The sequence below is a fragment of the Eleutherodactylus coqui genome, chromosome 11, assembly GCF_035609145.1.
Source record: "Eleutherodactylus coqui strain aEleCoq1 chromosome 11, aEleCoq1.hap1, whole genome shotgun sequence".
Classification (NCBI taxonomy): Eukaryota; Metazoa; Chordata; class Amphibia; order Anura; family Eleutherodactylidae; genus Eleutherodactylus; species Eleutherodactylus coqui.
Window position 1 is genome coordinate 49,993,187 of NC_089847.1, and position 21,567 is coordinate 50,014,753.

The following is a 21,567-nucleotide window of genomic DNA, read 5'->3' on the forward strand; positions in this document are numbered from 1 at the left end:
AACTACTGAGAAGGATATTGTGATCCTGGCAGTTGAGGTGAGTTGTAATTTACTAGCACGCATTGACTTTACATGAAGTTCTCATTCCAGGGTGTATTCACACAGACATTCGTATCAGCTTGTCAAAAATAGTTTCTGATCGCACGGTGCACAACCAATAAAACAAAATTTGGCTTTGCTGTGTGATTAAGCATGACATGCCCTCTGAACGCCAGGGAGATGACTGCTCCAGTAAGAAGGGGAGCGCAGGGCAGGCTAGACAGGTCTTTGTGGCAATTTGCCACAAAGACCGGGATCGTTGAACGGGGTGTTTTCTTCCTGGCACTGGAGTTTGACACATCGTGGATCAGGTTGACAGATTACTAGGAGGGGCTGGTGAGGTTCCATTGGTCATGGTGCACATTGGCACCAATGAGAAGGTTTGTGGTCAATGAAGGACCCTCAAAAATGATTTCAAGGACCTAGGATCTAAGCTTAGGACGAGGACCTCAGAAATAGTTTTCTTGGAAATACTACCTGTACCACGAACCACACCAGAAAGGCTGCGTGAGCTTAGGAAGGTAAACAAGTGGCTACAGAGTTGGTGTAGGAGGGAGGGCTTCAGGGTCCTGGAGAACTGGCCTAACTTTGCTGTCGACTACAGGCTCTACAGTAGGGATGGGCTGCATCTCAATGGGGATGGTGCAGCTGTACTGATGAAAAGGTGGCTCAAGGTTGGGACATCGAAAACCAATATATGGAAATATCGATATATCGCTAATGCTTCGGCGATACTTTTCATCGATATTGTTATGTCCGATATATTGGTAACATCGATAGTTTAAGGTGTTATATCGATTTTTGTAAAGAAGTAGCGTGTCTTGTGGTCTAGTGACCAGATTTTCTTTCTTTACATTCTGCCCTTTCCTTTGTGTTGTACAGGATGTAGTTTTGCTCGCAGCACTAATGAACTTATAAACAAGTTCTAGAAACTTTTAGAAATTGTGAGGTGACTATGTCACCAATAAGGTTTGCTGCAGGCAAAACGACTCTCAGAAAAAGTGGGGTCTTAGGCCCCTTTTCCACATGCGTTTGTTCATCATGTTAGACGAGGCCCTGAATGCTTGCATCTAACGCGATGGCTGTGGGCAATGCTTTCTAAATGAAAGCATTTCCACATGCAGATGGAGGGCTGCGCTGAACGCACGAAGGTCGCATTCAGAAAAGGAGACGCGGCATGTCGTATGCTCAGCGTCTAACGCGAATGCAGTGCCCATAAAAAAGATAAGAGACTCATCTAATGCAATTACAATTGTGTTCAGGGCACTGCGTTCGCGTCACCAGGCCCTGCATTGTTTACAAGTTGCCATGGAAACCGTTGGTCCCTCAGCGGCAACTTGAAAAAATGCAGGGCACGCAGCCCCACAAACACACACAGAAATCATGCTCACATCCCGTCAGGTCCAGCGTCCATCTTTTGGCTTCCTTGTAGCTGGCAGGACCTTCAGTGTGTTTGCCTCCAATCATCTTTTTGCACTCCCAGTCAAGCTGGTAAAATTATGTCTGCTCAAAGTTGGTGAAATTATGTCTGCGCATTTTGAAGGGAGAGCATGAGAGCAAATTAATATTTCTTGGCTCTGTAGATAACGATTATTGGGGCCAATGTTAGAAAACTTCTTTTCATATACCTAATTTTAATTATACGTTTCATCGGTAATTTTTTATTTTCATTTGTAACTTTAGTATATTTTCTTGTTATTAATAGTTATAAGTTAATAATAAATTCAACAGTTTGAAGTTTTGAAAGAAAACTATTATTTTTTTTGTTCATTGTGTTGCTTATTAACCCTAGACCTGTTTTATTTGCATGCAGCATTTTAAAAAGTCGATATATCGAAATATCGATAGTTTTCCACCGATATTTAACAATCTATAGTTTGTTCAGCGATAGTCGATACTATCGACTATTGATATTTTTGTGTCGATGTCCCAACCCTAAGGTGTCTAGAAGGTTGGAAGGTTTGCCCTCCTGGGGGGGGGAGGGCAAAAAGAGTAATAGAGGAGAAAACAGTGTAGACAGAGACCTGAGACCAAGTATTGGGAATGGGGATCGAGTGGGGGGAGGGATAGTACAGTTAGAACAGCTAATATGACTGGTTAGGGAAATCATCATAGATTTCTTAGCATGTTTCATTGCCTGGTCCGAATTGTATGAGAAGTTGTGTACAAAAATCACTGACACACAACACAGTCAGTATCATCTTCTGACAATGATGCTATTCTGGCTTTATTACAAAGCAGACAATGTATATATAAGTTCACTTACATATGATCAGAAATATATGCCCCTCTTGAAATCATAAGAACTCATGATTGGTTTTAGGTGCTAATGGTTTACCACATATTAACGCCTTAAGGCGTGTCACTACCAAACACATAATTCCCAGGAATCTGAAACTAAATTCTGTATAAACTGTTCTAGTAGTTTCTATATGAATGGACAGTTAGAAACCGCTATCTCTAGACATTCCTAAGCCAGGAAAGGGTATAGAGGAGTATGGGCCTGCATCTACATACAACATAAACTGAGTTAACCATTTAGATGCTGGTATCCACTAAGATGGAAGATACCAGTATCTACATTTTATATATATATACACACACACATACGCATGTTTGCCCAGGCTGATGTGAGAAACAATTAAAAATAACTACCCTATATCCAACTTGCGCGTGCGCCAACTAAAGAGAGGGCCATTCTGGACTTATTATTAACTAACAAACCGGACAAAATCACAGGGGTGCAGGATGAGGGAAACTTGGGAAATAGTGGCCACAATATAGTTAATTTCCAACTGTCATTCTATAGGAAGCCTTATCAGGTAGCAACAAAAATACTAAGTTTAGTAAAGCAAAATTTGACCAGCTCAGAACTACTATCGGCAACATTAATTGGGATAGCTCCTTCAAAAATAATAGTATTGGCAACAAATTGGAGAAGTTTAAAAACATCCTTATTACCTCATGTGAGCAGTTCATAGCCTTTAAAAAGAAAAGAACTACAAGTAGAAGTCAACCAATGTGGCTCAACAGGACTGTAAGGGGGGGCTATAAGCAGAAAAAAAGAAAGCGCTTAAATTATTAAAACAAGAGGACAGCGAATAAGTGCTAAAAACATACAGGGAAAAAAACAAAGTATGTAAGGAAAAGATAAAAAACGCAAAAGAGGAAGCAGAAAGACTGATTGCCAAAAATAACCCATTTTTTCAATTATATAAACGGTAAAAGGATTTGCAATGAGAGCACTAGCCCTTTAACAAATAATGCTGTAGAAATGATAGATGATTATGTGGGAAGGCAAATCTATTAAATATTTTTTGCTTAAGTGTAATTATGAAGGAAAAAAAAATGTCACACGAGATGCAGGGGAATAAAATGAACCCCCCACAAAATATCACCTGCCTAACGCAGGAGGAAGTGCAGAGCCGGTTAAAAGAGATTAAAAACGACAAATCGCTGAATATAGAAGATCTCTGCAAGCTGCCCGATTGGACCTGGAACGCCGCCTTGTTGCAGCAGAAGCCAGGCACATACCAGATCCTTCCCCAGAAGCCTACCTGGACTTAAATAACCTACGGCGGGAATACAAATTACTACTCGCCGAGTATACCAAAAAGAAGCTTCTTTACTCCCATCACCAGGTCTTTGACCAGGGAGATAAGAACGGTCATTTGTTGGCCTATTTAAGAAAAGGAGGATCAGACAATGCCGCCAGTCACGGTGGTGCGCGATGCTTCGGGGACCCTGGTGGATAATCCCAAACTGATCAATCTAACACTTCTATAGTAATCTTTATACTTCCAAACTTAGCCGCTCGGATGAACAGCTAATAGCTTACCTTGGTAATATCCCCTTCCCAGCACTGAGCCAAAGTAGTGCCACTTATTTGGATGGGGACTTGAGTATAGAGGAGGTAATGGATGCTATCAAGTCACTTCCCAATAGGAAATCGCCAGGGTTGGATGGACTCCCTGGGGAATGGTATAAAAAGAATGCGGATTTCCTAGCTCCCCGGCTTCTAACGCTATATAATTCTATTCTGCGAGATGGTGCCCTGCCGGACACTATGCGCAAGGCCATAATTGTCATGATTCCTAAAGCTGGAAAAGATCCTGCAGATTGTGGTTCCTATAGGCCCATCTCGCTTCTTAACAACGACATTAAAATTTTGGCAAAAATACTGGCGATGCACATGAACTCCGTTCTTAATGAGATTATAGACCCTGACCAATCTGGCTTTATGCCTGGCAAAAGTACAGACATGAATCTAAGGCGGCTTTTTGACCATCTGACATATGAACACACTAACTGTGGGAAACGCACCCTGGTATTTATACACAAGGCAAAGGCCTTCGACTCAGTAGAGTGGAGGTACTTGTGGGCAGTGATGCAACGGTTTGGATTTGGGCCAGCATTTATTTAGGTGGGTAAAGATCCTATGACTCCCCAGTAGCCAGTATCAAAACCAATGTCCATGTTTCTGCCCAGTTCCCCCTCGGTAGAGGCACATGACAGGGTTGCCCCCTGTCCCCTGCCCTGTTTGCCCTTGCTATAGAGCCCCTTGCAATTCGGGTCCGGACCTCACCAGTAATAAAGGGATTTAAACTTCACAATTATGAAGAGCGCATAGCACTATATGCTGATGACATCCTCCTCTTTCTCCAGGATCCAGAGTCCTCTCTTGATTCTGCACTCGCCATTTTTGACACATTTGGCCTTCATTCTGGTATTCGGGTCAATTGGGACAAAACCCATTTAATTGCGATAGACTCTGCGGCAGCTGAGCTCCCTTTGCCCGCTCCACTAAGCTGGACAGCTCAGACAACCTATTTGGGTATAAGAGTGTTGGTGAGGGTTTCTACCTTCTTTGACCTTAATTTAGCTCCCCTCCTTAAATGGGCTGAGGGAATGGCGACGCATTGGGCCTCTCTCCCGCTCACTCTAGTGGGAGCCCACTTCTACTACTACTATCTGGCCAGCCAGCTGGTGTATGCTGGGTGGTGACTGACTTCATCGGATTACAATCCGGTGGTGGGACTGGAGCACAGGGTGGCGGGCTCCGCCCTGGGATTGAGGGGTCTGCTGATGCGTGGCCCCTCCTCTCCTATTGCCCCCTTACCTAACCCCATGCTGGTAACACTTAAAATATGGCACAAGGCCTTGCACCTGACCCCTGTAGTGGAAGTCACTTGGTCCCCACATACTCCTTTGTGGGATAATCCACACTTGCCGCACCTGCAGCGCTTTACAGAGTCTGCATTCTGGAGAGCTCATGGTATTAATGTACTATCAGACATAGTCAGTGAGGGCATCTTCTGCACTTTCCTTCAGCTGCAGATAATCTGCAACCTGCCTGAGCACTCCTATTTCAGGTACTACCAGCTACAACATGTGATCAGGGCTCAGTTTCAGGGCCTGTCCATACCGCTGTCCCTGACTCAGTTGGAAGGCTTGGCACAGATGTGCAACCTAGTAAGACCACTGTCCAGTTTCTATGCCCACTTGGTGCAGTGTCTTGCCCCGTTGAGGGAGAGGACGACCCAGAAGTGGGTCATTGACATTCCTGATCTGTTAGCGGAGGAGAGTGAAGACATATTGGCGAGCTCTGGTCCTCCTTTGATTAGTGCTAGAGATAGGCTTATCCAGGTGAAGTTCCTACAACCCATCCAGGCTACATGTAATGGGTCTGCTACCCTCAGCGACCTGTCCCCGATGCTTAATTGCCAATGGGACCATCATGCACATGTTCTGGGACTGTGGTGTCATGCGAGACTACTGGGGGGACATTCTTGTATTTATGGAGTCTCGCCTGGGGGCCCCAAGGATCATGCACCCTGGGGTATGCCTCTTTGGGCTTGTTGGAGACCTACCAGTGGCAGCAGCAACCCGCACCTTATATAAGCTACTGTTTTTCTATGCTACGAAGGTGATTTTGTTAAATTGGAAGCACCCTGGTAGGCCGACCAGAAACGCATGGATCCAGGTGGTGAACTCTGTGCTTCCAATGTATAAACTGACTTATATGGCGAGGGGATGTCCTGAGAAGTTTGACAAGGTTTGGGGGCACTGGATGAACTGTCCAGCAACAGCAGCAGAGATGCCTGTCTAGATATTGGGAATGGATATGGTGAGGGATACCCGCTTGAACTGATCTACTGTTTAGGCTAATTCTTTTTCCCCCAGTCGTCTCCACGACAGCACCAATTGAGATTGCCTCCTCCTGATAGGACAGGAACACACTGAGAGGTTAAAAGCTCCCCCCCTTCCCCACTTTCCTCAGTGTCTTCCTGTCCTGCCAGGAGGCAGGATCTCTGAGAGGGGCTGGTGGAGAAGCCAGCCAGAATCTACTCACAGCCGGATCGGAGGGCAGTGGGTCAGCCTGTCCTCCCTTCCCAGCCAGACGACTCCCGGGACGCCACATGGGGTGGTAACCCCCGGGCCAGGTTCCTCCCACGGCGGCCCATGGGGGGTACAAAGTGGGAGCCTCAGTCCCCCTCCTCCTCGTATAGTCACAGCGCGGCGCTCCAGGAAGCCCTTTGACGGCGGGGGGCGGGGCGTCGCGTCACGTGTCCAGCGTGGTGACGTCATCACGCTCGCATCAGGAGCCGCACGGAGGGGGTGGGCCTTAGCGCAGGAGCGCGAAAATTCAAAATAAGGAACCTGAGAGAAGCCAGAAGGTGGACCAGCACTACAGGTTGCAGGGAGTCTGCAGCACCGGTATAGTAATGAGTGCTCCAGCCCCAGAGATAGCTGAAACCTCAGCCTCAGCGGCCGTAAGTAGCCAGTGCGGCAAAAATACAAAATGCAAAATCCAATGTATTGTATATGGAAAAATTGCATATTTACCCGCAAAAAATACTTTACCTTTTTTGTCAGGGGGATAAAAAAGACAACCCCCCCAGAACAAAACCCAAAAAATGTGTGGAGTGCGGGACGAGACTGCCAGCTACGTACCAGAGGCCTCTATGCAAGGCATGCGTAGCTAGGCTAGTCAAAGAGGAATAGGGGGGATTCCTGGATGACGTTAGGAAGCTGGTGAAGGAGGAGGTTCGATCAGCCCTAACGTCACAGCTGGCGCCGCCAGACAAACGCCAGAAAAAGGTGTATGTTCCCGACGAGCCTTCCGACTCCGAGAGCTCTATCGGGTCGGAGCAAGAGGAACAGGCGGCCGAGGAGTCCTCAGATGATGAGGGCCACAAAAGATACTTATTCCATCAAGACGACTTAATGGAATTGATTAAGTCAGTCAGGGCTACATTAAAAATGGAAGAGCCCAGAGAACCACGCACCCTGCAAGATGAGATATTCGGGGGACTAGGGGTGAGGCGTAAATATACCTTCCCTGTCCACAAAAACATCATTAAAATTATCCAAAAGGAGTGGAAGAAACCAGACGCAGGTTCCTTCTCCGCTAGAGGGGTAAAAAGAAGGTACCCATTCGAGGAGGAAGTTTGCGCAACCTGGGAAGAGATACCCAAGGTAGACGTCCCAGTGGCCAAAGTAGCCAGGAGGACGACCCTGCCCTTTTAGGATGCCGCACAGTTAAAAGATCCCATGGATCGCAAAGCCGAAGGCCTTCTAAAAAAAAAATCATGGGAGGCAGCGGCAAATATAATTAGGCCAGGGATCGCAGCCACTTGCGTGGCTCGCACTCTGGGGGTATGGCTCGAACAGCTGGAGCTACACTTAACCAATAAAACGCCAAGGGAACAGATCCTAAATTCCCTACCTATCCTGCGTATGACAACAAATTTTCTAGCGGATGCCGCGGCCGAAACGGTTAAACTCTCGGCAAAAGCTACAGCCCGATTTAACTCAGCCAGAAGAGTACTATGGCTGAAATCATGGTCAGACGACTTAGCCTCAAAAAATAAACTATGCGCCCTCCCGTTCTACGGTCAGTTTTTGTTCGGACCAGACCTAGACAAAATCCTGGAGAAGGCGGCCAACAAAAAGAAAGGATTCCCGGAAGAAAAGCCGCAGAGAGGGAAGACCTTCTTCCGAACCCCAGAGCAACAGCCCGAGGCCTACCGAGGCAAGGGCAAGACAGGCCGCTGGAGTTACCCCAAGTGGGGCAGAGGGAGAAATATCCTCTTTAATCCCCACCAGGGGGAGCCCAAGCAGAGACCCTGACGCCAGCTCCGTAGGGGCAAGGCTGGGGAACTTTGTGGACCAATGGGCCGCAATTTGCGAAGGCCCATGGATCCCAAAGATCCTACAGCAGGGATACCGGATAGAACTGGTGTCCCTCCCCAGAAGGAAATTCATTATCACAGGAGGCTCAGGGCAACAGTTACACTTACTAAGGCAGAGCGTTCGGGACCTGCAACATCTAAACGCAATATCCCCCATACCGCAAAACGAGGAAACTCAGGGCCATTATTCCAGGCTCTTCCTAGTAAGAAAACCCTGCGGGAAACAGCGGATGATAGTGAATCTGAAGCCCTTGAACACCTGTGTCAAGTACAGAAAATTCAAAATGGAGTCCATCTCTTCAACGATAAAGTTGATTCCCAAAGGGGCCTACATGGCATCCATCGATCTGAAGGACGCTTATTTCCACGTACCGATCCACGAGGGGTCCCAAAGGTACCTAAGGTTCGCAGTGGATATGGGCAAAGGAATAGAGCACCACCAATTCAGATGCCTGCCTTTCGGGATCTCCTCAGCACCCAGAATTTTTACCAAAATTATGGCAGAGGTAGCTGCCTACCTGAGGAAAAAGTCGATCCTAATAATACCCTACCTGGACGATATTTTAATAATAGCAGAGTCCAGGGAACTACTAACGAAGCACCTAGAGATAGTGCTAGAACTTCTCCAGTCCCTAGGATGGATCATAAACTGGGAAAAATCCAGCTTAAACCCCGGCAAGGAAAACCGTTTCTGGGCATAACGCTCAACTCAGAATCTCAATGCTCCTGCCTGCCCGAGGAAAAAATACAAAAAATCCAACGGCTGGTCAAAATCTTTCTACGGAGACGATCATGCACAATTCGGGAAGCCATGTCTCTCCTGGGAAGCCTAACATCATGCATTCCCGGAGTAGCATGGGCCCAGGCTCACACCAGAGCTCTACAGGCCTCCGTCCTATCCACATGGGACAAAAAGCAGTCCTCGCTAGGGACAAAAATGTATATCCCAAACACAGTGAAAACATCCCTGTGTTGGTGGACATCCCCAGCGAACCTGCAGGAAGGGGTTCATTGGCTACAAAACCCAGCCACGCACATCACAACGGACGTAAGCGCCTGGGGATGGGGAGCGCATGTGGGGAACCAGTTCTTTCAGGGCCCGTGGTCCCAAAGGCTAAAAGAACAATCCTCCAATTACAGAGAGCTACAGGACGTATGGCGGGTCCTACAGCAGTTAGGAAACTCGCTACGTAACCAGCATATAAAGATACTGTCGGACAATACCACCACGGTCGCCCATATTCGGCACCAGGGGGGCACAAGGTCTCCTGCCCTGCAAAACATTTCGCAGAAAATCTTCCACTGGGCAGAGGGCCGCATCCTTTTGATCACGGCAACACACTTAAAAGGGACGCTAAACCAAAAAGCGGACTTCATCAGCAGGAGGCAGATAGACCCAGGAGAATGGTCTCTCTCCCTGGAGGCATTCAGAATCCTGACCAACCGGTGGGGATCCCCACAATTGGACCTATTTGCAACCAGGGAGAACGCCAAAGTAGGCAATTTCTTCTCCCTCCGGCCAGGAGATCGTCCTACAGCAATAGACGCCCTAGGCCAGGACTGGGGAAATGGGCTAGCGTACGCGTTTCCTCTGATACCGCTGATCCCCAGGGTCTTACAACATTTCAGAACCCAGGTATGCACGCTAATCCTGGTGACCCCCTTCTGGCCCAAGAGAAGTTGGTTCGGTCTTCTGACAACATTGAGTGTCCAGGACCCAGTCACCTTTCCGACCTGGACAGATGTGCTATCACAGGGGCCACTGAACCACCCGGGCTTAGACAGACTCCACTTAACAGCATGGCTCTTGAGGAATCCTCACTAAGGGGGAAGGGATTCTCACAAAGAGTGGTAGAAACGTTAATGTCCAGCAGAAAAAAGACGACCCACCTTATCTACCAGAAGGTTTGGAGAATGTTCTCCTCATGGAGACAGGGAAGGGATTCCGGGAATTCTATCCCGAGCATGCCTTTGATCTTAGAATTCTTCCAGGAGGGCCTACAGATGGGCCTCTCTCCAAGTACCCTGAAGGTCCAGGTCGCAGCCCTTAGCGCCATATGCGACACAAAGTTCGCGGACAATAGATGGGTCAACAGGTTCCTGACAGCAGCAGCTAGATTACGACCTAGACCCATAAAACTTGTTCCAGACTGGAACCTTAATTGGGTTCTAAGGGCCATGTCAGCGGAACCATTCGAGCTGATCAAAGCACTACCGATAAAAATGCTTACGATCAAGACCGTTTTTCTAGTAGCCATCACGTCTGCGAGGAGGGTTAGTGAGCTTCAGGCTTTGTCCATTCGCCACCCATTTCTAAAAATCTCGGACTCCAAATTAGTATTTAAAACGGATCCTGCCTTCATGCCAAAGGTGGTATCACATTTTCATAGGTCCCAGGACGTAATAATTCCCTCATTTTTTAGCAAACCTAAAAAACGAGGAAGAAAAAATCCTAAGCTGCCTGGACGTCAGGAGAGCAGTCCTAGGCTACATAGATGCGACAAGCCACTGGAGACGAGATGACAACCTGTTCATCCAGTTCAGTGGCCCAAATAAAGGGAACAAAGCGGCAAAAAAATCCATAGCCAGGTGGATCCGCCTGGCCATCATAGAGTCCTATAAGGCCCTCGGGAAGGAAATCCCCTTAGCTCTTAAAGCCCATTCTACAAGGGCAGTAGCATCCTCATGGGCCGAACATAGCTCAGCTTCGGTCGAGCAGATATGCAAGGCCGCAGTCTGGAAAAGACCCCACACGTTCATTAAACATTATAGGGTAAAAGTGCAGCAGGACGAGGACATGGCCTTCGGCCACAAAGTCCTCTCGGCAGCAATCCCACTCTAATAAACTTTAGTTGGTACGTCTCAATTGGTGCTGTCGTGGAGACGACTGGGGGAAAAAATGGATTATACCTACCTGATAATCAGGTTTCCAGGAGTCTCCACGACAGCACCCGTACCTTCCCTCCCCTAAATGGATAGAAAAGAAACTATAGAATATAATATAAAAAATAAATAAATATATAATATAATATAATTTTATAATCAACAAAAAAACCCCGGTTAAGGGAAGAAATTTAAGTTGAGCTCCTACCCCGGCAATTCGTTAGAATCCACTGAGGAAAGTGGGGAAGGGGGGGGGGGGGGGCTTTTAACCTCTCAGTGTGTTCCTGTTCTATCAGGAGGAGGCAATCTCAATTGGTGCTGTCGTGGAGACTCCTGGAAACCTGATTATCAGGTAGGTATAATCCATTTTTTTTTCTTTAAGAGTCGCGCAGGGTTGTTGTTTAAGGGGGGGGGGGGTTCTATCTATTCTTTTTCCCCCTTTTTTGGTTGTTTTGTCTTGTTTTTTCCTTCTTCCTTTTTCTCCTGGTGTCTTGGGGCTCCGGACTAGGAGCCCTCCCTGGTTTGGGTTTGTTCCATTATGAGTAGTTGATAAATGTGAAAATGAACAGCCAAGTATTATGTTTTATGAGAAATGCACACAATTATGCGAGACACTCAGTGTTTTTACTTTTGTCTTTTTTTTCAGTTCTCATGTACTGTGATGTATCAGCAAGGTGTGCATTCTTTATGATGTCTGCTGTTACTGTATATTTGTCTTTTGGCTAAATAAACGTTCCTTTGAAAAAAAAAAAAAAATCGCCGGGCCCAGACGGAATATTCCCAAGGGTTCTAAAGGAACTAAATGATGTGATAGACAGACCGCTATTTCGTATATTTAGGGATACTATCAAGACTGGAATTGTACCATTGGATTAGCGTATTGCCAATGTGGTTCTAATATACATAAAGGGATCAAGAAGGGAGCCTGGTAACTACAGGCCGGTAAGTCTCACTTCAATAATTGGAAAATTATTTGAGGGGGTTCTGAGAGATGACATCTTAGAATACCTCAAAGAAAACAACGGTATAACTCCTCATCAGCATGGGTTCATGAGGTGTCGATCACGTCAGACCATTTTGATCAGCTTCTACAATAAAGTACGTTTTAGGCTGGACCTGGGAGAGTCTATTGATCTTGTATATCTGGATTTTTCTAAAGCATTTGACACTGTGCCGCATAATAAAAGCTATTATCTTAATATAGCAAACCCCATTGTTAAGCAATTTAAAAATGTAAGTAAACTATGACACAGAAAGTTATATTAATGCACTAAGTCAACTTAGCCATCTGTAGATGAATTTAAGGTATATAATCAGATTGTAATGCCTGTACTGTGGAACTTGTACAGAACAGTGTGCACTGGTATGGTCATTTCATTTATAGGATGTGGTTAATTTGAATATATTGTTGGGTGATCAAATGCAACTATTCTATTATTTAAAAGGGCCATTTCAGCAAAAAAAAAACACTTTTCCATCCCTGGCCACCTTCCTTTGCCTGATTGTCTGACAAATACTGAAGGTCTCTTATGTATATTGCAGTCACTTCCAGTAGTGCAGCCTCCTGTCTGATGCTTATCAGGCACCGTCTTGATGTTTAGATTTCTCCCTGCTTTTTCCTCCTCTATATTGTTCTAGCAATCCCATGATATATCAGCACAGCATCATATGACCAGCTAGAACTAGAACCATCTCTGCCTGCTGGGAGGATACCACCATTAGCTTCTATAGTCTACTAAAGAACATAATTATACAGTCAGGGAAATCAAACTGTATAACTTCATTATAACTGTGTGAAAGGAGCTCCTAATTATCAGCAGTAAATATGGTAAAAGTGTTTGCCCCCATCTCCCCCACCCACGCAAATAGCCTATGTGGTACAAGCCTATGTGGTACAGTCCATGTAATATCATCAAATAGGAGGTTGTGGTAACTGGAATAGTGACTTCTTGAGAGAACATGAAACCAAATAATTCTCAGATGCTCACAATGAGAGCACATGACCTCCTGAAGAGGAGGACTCCAGGCAGTTTCAGATGGAAAAGAATAGTTAAACAAGTTAATATTAGCTGGCATTTATATCCTGGGGGATTAGTCACATTTTGAATGGACACCCTAGTGTTTCTGTGGACGCAGTGTAACCCAACAACCCATACTACCTCCCTGTTTCTGAAGTTGCTGCTTTTCCCAACCTATAGTCTTGGAAGAACGTGCAGAAACGGTCTAGAAGTTGATAAACGGGGTGAGTAACATCACTGTGCTGTGTTACATGCTAATAGAAAATAAATGCTGTAATAGGTACAATGTCACAAAAACTAACAGATGGTCACTGTTTCCAACTTAACCATATTGGACTCAATAAGCTTGTGAGTGTGCGGCGGACACTACAGAGGATTCATCACCATTACTCATATCAGAGAAGTAAGCTCATCCTGAATCAGCGCATGAATGGCAGAAAGTTTTCTTTTCCAAAATGGATTTTATTCTTAATGGAAAATGGTCAACATGTGTTTATTTGTGCACTTATTTTGGGTATAACTACAACCTACTGGAAGAATTAACTAAGGGATTGTGTAAGAATAACCATTAGGCTGAATCTAGTATATAAAGGGCAAGGGATTGGGGCACATCAAGACGAAGTTCATTTAGTGATCTGTGTTCAGCAATAGTTTGCAGAACCCCTCATAACTTTATTGTTGCCGTTCAAGCTTCCCTTAGAGAAGGATGATCTCTCACATGGTTACTATACTCCCAAGGACGCTATTACATAAAGGGTAGGACTCACATTAAGGGTGGCTTCAGACGAGCATGTTTTTGTGCGTGCATACGCGTGCACAAAAACACCTGTCTATTACAAGCAATGCATTCCCTATGGTGTGTTCACATGTCCGTGTTTTACAGGTGCGTGCCTGTAAAGATAGGACATGCGTGCACAATAAGTAATGCTCCATTGAAAACAATGGTCTGCTGGCACCCCGTAATTGTTTTTCAGGGAAGGGCTTTAATTTTAGTGTAAAAAAAACAAACTTACCTGTCCGCTGCTGCCGTGTCCCCGCGTGGATGAAAAACACATCTGCTGCATGCGGCAGATGTTTCCTTCATCCCCGCGAGGAAAAAGAATTCCCTGCTGCACCTGCCACATCTGTGACAGATGTAGCAAAGGAATTCTTCATCCCTGCGGGGAATAAAGAATTTCCTACCACAGCTGTCACAGATGACAGCTGCGGTAGTGGATCAAGCTGCCGGCATCCAGTAATTGCTTTTCAGGGAAGGGCTTTAAATATAAGCCCTTCCCTGAAAAGCAAGAAAAAATGGTGATAAAAAAAAAAAATCTATACTCACCTTTCTTCAGCTGCTGGGGCTCAGCCGCGTCCAGTCGGCTCTTCTCCTGCACTGCTGTGAGGAGTATTCAGCAGGCGGGGATTTTAAATTAATTAATGAATGGGTGAAAACTGCCTCTTATTGGCTGAGCGCAGGGATCAATCAGTGGCAGCTCTCAGCTGTCATTCAATAGCTGAGAGCTGCCTCTAATTAGTCAGTACTAAGCCAATCAGAGGCAGGCCATTCAGCAGGCAGGGAGGAGAAGAGCCGCCTGGACACAGCTTAGCCCTGGCAGCTGAAGAAAAGGGAGTATAGATTTTTAAAAAATTTTTATTACAATTTTTTTCTTGTTTTTCAGGGGGCGGCTTATATTTAAAGCCCTTTCCTGAAAAACAATTACTGGGTGTTGGCATGATCTGCTACCACAGCTGTCACAGATGCGAATTCTGCAGGGATGAAGAATTCCTCTGCTGCATCTGTCTGATTGATTTCAATGGGTTTGTTCACGAGCGTATTTTTTCACGTGATCTGTGATTGAGTGAAAAAATACACAGCTTATCTTATCTAGGTGTGTATTATGCACCATAGAAGCCCATTCAAATCAATGTATATTCGTAAATATAACAGAAGCCTGCGTATTTGCTGCATATTAACACACAAATTCAATGCAATTTTACACGTACAAATATGCAGGGAATTTGCTCACCAGCCTTCCACAAACCTCCTAGCGGCGAATCACTCTCCCACTTGTTAGAAAAAAGGGTTTTTCGTTACCAGTCTACACACAGTATTGATATATTTTCTCTCTTACAACTTAATTTTATGTGCCATTTTATCTCAATTCATTTTTTTTTTGGTTCTATTCATTACATGTGGATAAATAATACAGAATCATACCGCGCCTGTGTCATATGGAGGGGTTGTGTGCGGAGAATGCAAGGGAAACAGATAAATTCCTGTCAGTATGGCAGCCATGGATAGAATTTGAGTCCTCCACAGAGTTCCAAGACTTGCTCTCTTAGGTATGATGAATGCAGGACCCATCTGTGGGCCATCAGAATGGTAGGGTTAACAATACTAAACCTACCTGCTTTCCCCTCTCCCCTCCCTTTTCTCTCTTGTTTTACGTCTTCAATCTCCCCCCCCCTTTTTTTTTACCCCACTTTCTCTCTTCTCTTTCTTCTTTTTTTTATATTGGTTAAGATAGGAGTTAATTTTATGATCGGGCCAAGTACTACCTGAGGTAGTAAATCTATATCCTCATCCAAGGATATTAGATATTATGAAAGTTAAGAGTGAGACGTAGGAGTTGTTGGCCCGAATTATTCCACTTAGTATTATTATGTGATTTGTTAATTTTCTTTTCACAAGGTCCTGCATGACCTTCTTGATATGTTTATTTTATCTGAAAAATCTCAATAAAACTGATTGAACAATAATACAGAATCATCCGTTGTTATATTATTTTATTAGCACTCTGTATGTCAGCAAAGAAGCTGTTTCTTCCTCATGCATTTCCCTGTTATCAATCCCCATAAGTAACTTTTTCGCCTTTTTTTCTGTACCCATTCCAAAATGTATAAATAAGGACTTTATAATTAAAAAAAAAACGCTGGACTGGCTGAAATAAGCAGGTATAAGCAATTTTCAGTCAAAATGTGCATACGCCCATGTGAATAAGCCCTAACTTCCCAAAGCGGACTGAACCAGTTCAATCCAAACGGGAAGGATTTTATACTTGGTAATTCCACACTCATAGCACAATTTTTAGTCGTATTGTTGCACTGCACCTCAATGTTCCTGGTATGGCTAGCCTTAATGAGGTTGTACCTCGCTGCGGGATTACTGCACTCCCACACTGAGGAGGTGAGTGAATGAAATGATGGTCGTGCAAGCGGACCAGCTCTCCATTAACTGTCAACGGGACTACAAGATACCTGCTCGGGTATTTCCGTCAGTCCCATTGAAATGAATGGAGCGCTGGCCATCCATGTTCAGCCAGTGCTCCATTCAGAGTGATGTCACTGCTGGGGGAGAAGCGACCCTCACAGGGATCGGACATGGGAGGCTTGTTCTCAAGATCGGCGGTGGCCGCAGCGGTGACACCCCCACCAATCAGCAAGGTTTTCCCTATCCTGTGGAGGTGGGATAACTTAAATTCTGGTACACCGCCTTTCAAATTAAAGATACCATTCCTTTGGCCTCATGACCGTTTAGGGCTGTGACAGGATATTTTGGTGTCCTAGACAGATTAGGCAAATTCCATCACCCCCGTCAATTCAAAACTAGCTAACCTGAGCTAAAAAAAAAACCAAAATTGTCACAGCCTCCAGCACACTGCATGCTAACCCTGGACAGAATCAGTAAGTAGAGTGCACTTTAGGTACATGACCGCTCTGGTACACAAAGCAGGAAGGGTCCAGAGAATAATGCCATCCATACTCACTGCTCCCTGGGCTTCCTGTGCCACGAGGAGTAAGTACCTCTGTCACTGATGGAAACACTCGTTGGAAAGATAAACGGTGCAATAAAGCTAGAAATTTTTTTGCAGCAAAATTGCACCCTCTCCTCACTTGTGGCACCCTAGGCAGTTGCCTACCTTTGCTACCCCTCGTCCTGGCGCTTCCTCATGTTCAGATTTTGTAAGGATACTTAATATAGCACCTCCAATGTTATACAGCACATATGAGTCTTTATCCTAATAGTATCACTTCATAATAAAAATGTATTACTAAAATGAAAAATAAGTCATATTAAAGCCACAACCATTAATAAAAATGTTCCCCACCCTGACCTCTGTGTTATGCTGACCGGCAATATATCCAATATTCTAAACAAATCCCCTGCCACTTTAGTCCTGGTAGTCCATATGGTCAGTCCCAGCAATACTCAACCAGGGATGTACACTTATACAGAAGTCACTTTGTATCCAGATGTGTTTCTATATATGTACCAATTGTAGGTTTTACTCAGACGGCAGCACTTCTTCCCTGCTACATGCCTGCGCCCCGGGCGCTAACAGGGCTTAGCTCACACATACGGACTGGCAGCCTAGATGGTCGGCTGGGTCGTATTGTTCTAACATATTCTGTGCACGCCGCATCTTACTGGTGTGAGCGGCCTTGGTATTTGATCTCCATATCAATCCATGAGAGTGTTTCCCAAACTCCAGTCCTCATGACCCCCCCAAGCATGTCAGGTTTTCAGGATTTCTATACATTTTTGCCTGCCCTGGAGGGTTAGGGTTAGGGATTAGTTTTACTGTTAGCCTTACATTTTTTTGCTGTAAATGCTTCCATGTTACCGCTGTAACATGGAAGCATTGACAGCTAATAAAGTAAGCCTAACATGAACAGGAATCCCTAAGCGTAACCCTCCAGCCCAGGCAAAAAGCAATCCACACGCTGCTGCTAGGACCTAACTGAAGGTAGCCAATCGGGAGCTAAGGGTGTGACAGGGACATTCCTGTATTCAAGCCTTGGCAAACCCCTAACTTCTGGTGGTGACAAGATACAATAATACTATTGCACAGGTGATGTGACAATGTCTGATGCACTGACAATAATTACAAGTGTTTTCTCTATTAGAGATCCTCAAATCATGACTTGTTGGGGGGTCATGAAGACTGGAGTTTGGAAAACACTGACCAATGAGGAAAAATATATTGCATGTGTGCCATATTAGGCAGGAATATACACTTTAGGCATAAAATAGGGCCTCAGGGAGTCACTATTGATCTAAAATAACAAGAAACAAGCAGTTCAGGCACTACTAGACTAGGACAATCCACATCTACAGAGCAGTGTGAAGACTGCACGCTCATAAGTATGCACAAGTAATTGTAGTGTGCACCTACCCTTAGTGAACTTACCAATGTGGGACCACAGCATCTGGCATCATGGGCTAGCAGTGCTCAACCTACTTTTTTTCCTTTTTTTTCCCCAGTTCTATATGTAGATGGTTGCAGGTGCTGCATTTTGAGCAGCACATACATCTGGTGTGTGGCGATCCAATGCTGTGCGCTGCATGCTCTGTACATACACGTATGCCTTGTGCTTGAACCCCATGTTATATGCGGCAAAATTGCATTCATGGAACACTCCGGGTTCTGTAGCTGTACAGCCAAGTCAATTAACCCAGAACTTTGAAAAACACTGTGGTGAAATCACGTTATACACACAAAGTTACAGCATTCCAGTTGTAAGCTTCTAGAAACAGAATGGCAGCATAGCACTGATGTAGAACCTAGTGTCTGTATATCAGTGGATTAGAATTTGCTACATACTGCCATCTACCATGGGGGAATTTTGTATTACACTAGCATGAATATACTAGCACTATGGCATGATGTAAGGGACACAACTAGACGGGTTTCAATTTTGCATATTACAGAGCCAAATCTGGTGGAAGGTGAAGAAGACATAATCCAGCTCCATGATTCCTTACATGTAATAAGCCTGTGGATAGCTTCTATTTTACACATATCTATATAGACATATATATATATATATATATATATATATTATATATATAATATATACATACACATATATTATTTCCTGTCTGTCGCTAGTTGAATCTTCTGGAGGTGAAGAATCTAACTAAGAAGGTTATTGGAATTTGTAGTTTTCAATAAGCGGCTAAGGACAGGGAATGGGCTGAAAACCAAGCAGTACTCCCCCATTAGTTTGACCCCAACCTCCTCAGGTCCCAGAAGCTCATCATTCACATGAAAACTGCAACCAATCATGGAGCTCAGCACTCACTTCCCTCTTATACACATGACCACTGAAGCCAGCGACAGATACAACGATACAGTGGTCATGTGAATGAAGAACAGCACATGGCCACTGCAGGAGTTTCCAGGACCAGAACTGAAGGGACATTTAACGAGTACCGCTTTTAATTTTAGCCCATTCTCTGCCCTTAAGTACTTTTTGAAAATTCCCAGAAAACCTATTTAGAATCAGCTCATCAGTTTTAACAGATACTTTCATTAATTAGGAGATAATTTTTGATCATCATACTAACGACAACCTGCCCGTCTGTACGTGGGTTTGTGAGTGACTTACATGCTCTGCCCCTGATCACATGACGGTGTCGTCATCAAAAGGTCATTCATCCCCAGTGAGGGAGTTACAAGCTCCGCCCTCTGATCACATGACTGATATCACAGGTTCTGTACGCACATGGATGCTGTCCGGCTAGGTGTTCGTTAGTATTCCATAGCAACTGAGGCCGCAAGGGTTTGTAGTCCACCCATAATCTACACAACAATGCAGGAACTCTGATGAAGTCAATGTCATGTGATCAGGGGCGGAGCATGTAAGTCATTACCCAGGTATGTGTGTCACCGTGATGTGATCATGGGCGGAGCATAACGGTGATGTCACCATAGAAGGAAGTAAAGCTTGAAAAAGACCGTGGAGGTCAAAACATAGCTTTCGCTCACATTATGTGAAAATAAACTTGTTTTGCACCAGATCTATGCTGCCAAGTCTCTACCTCTTCCAGTGACACTTTGCAGGGATTTGGTTTGGATCCCTACCTTGGCTCTGCATGCTTATCTACCCTGCCCAGAAGAGGGTTACTGTGTGGTGCTGCGGGTGCACTTTTCTGTTTTCACTGGTGACGTCACCACACGTCCTTCATCTCCAGTGCTGTGCTGCTTCTGATCCCTGTTGTATGGGATGAACAGTGTATGTAGCAGAGCTGTGTGTGATATGCATGTAGCAGAGCTGTGTGGCGCCACCAGAAACACTGGTACTATAATTTCCTAATAATTATTAGTCTTTAAGAGCTTAGTGTTGTACCATTTCACTTTTATTCCTCCTTGTCAATAAGGTATGCGTCACATCACTGCCAGCACACTTTATCTACTGTGAGTTCTATCCTGACTAGAGGGTTAATATCTTCTCTCTTGTCTGGTTTAGCTTAGTTAGTTCCGCAGTTATTAGCTGCGGTAGTGGCTGGGGATTGACAGCTCTGTCAGCTAATCAGTTTCTTCCCACTCCCTATATAAACGCAGCTCTTCCTGGCTGGGAGTTGACCAGAGCAACTGAAAAAAAATCGGCAAGTCAGCTTGCTCAGTTCTCCTGTCGCGTTCTTGTTTGTTTGGTATTCATAGAACCTTGGACCAGTCCTCATGGAAGTACTGGGGTCGTCCCTCTTGGGACGGGTGCTCTGCTGCGAGGTGGGTTCTGTGAGAGGGGTTTAGAGTGCCCCGCGCTGATCACCACCTCTTATTTGTGTCTGCTCCTGTGTCTAGCCACCTGTGTAGCAAGCTAACACACCTGTCCTGACTGCTCCAGTGCCAAATCTCTACACGGTTTTGTCAGCAGTCCAGGACAAACGTAAGCGTATGTTCCTACACAGTCTCATAAGTCAAGCATTTCCAGCAGGAACAACAGAGGAACAGCACAACAGAGAGTCCTAAGTAAATATGCTCAGTTCTCCATGCCAAAGGGGAATAAAATAATTTATGACATGAAAGCTGTTACCTGCCTGAATGTCCTGCATCAAACGCAACAGCAAAAAAAAACAAAAAACACACACAACACATGTAGCAAGAGGTCACAGCAAACAGCGAAAATCTTGTGCATCCAGATGTAGTAGTTGGAATTGCATGCCTCAAACTAAAAATGGATGATATAAACCTACACCATTAAAAATAAATGCAGATATTTAAAGTAATTACCTGTTTTAACAGGATTCTCCCATCTCAGACATTAAGGGTATGTTCACATAGTGAAATATGATGCTGATATTTTCAGTGCGAATTGCAAAACTATGGCATAAATCTATGGTTATGTACATGCATATCTGCAGATCTGTGCAATAATTAAGCCCTTTTTAACCCATTAAGGACCAAGCACAGTAAATTTACAGCGCTTGGTCCTGGGCTTAAATCCCAGATGATAGTAAAAATACGGTGCAGGATTAAAGCCCCTGCTTCTGCAAATCAATCAGAAGCAGGTCAGGTTGTCAGCTGTTAGTCATGACTTTTAACCCCGAGGAGGAGGGAGAAGTGGTTTTTAGCCCCTTCTGTTGCCTCCTTTTCCTAGTACACAGCGCTCAATAAACGCTATGTACTAAAGAGTGAAAGGGTTTCTTCCAGTACCCAAGACAG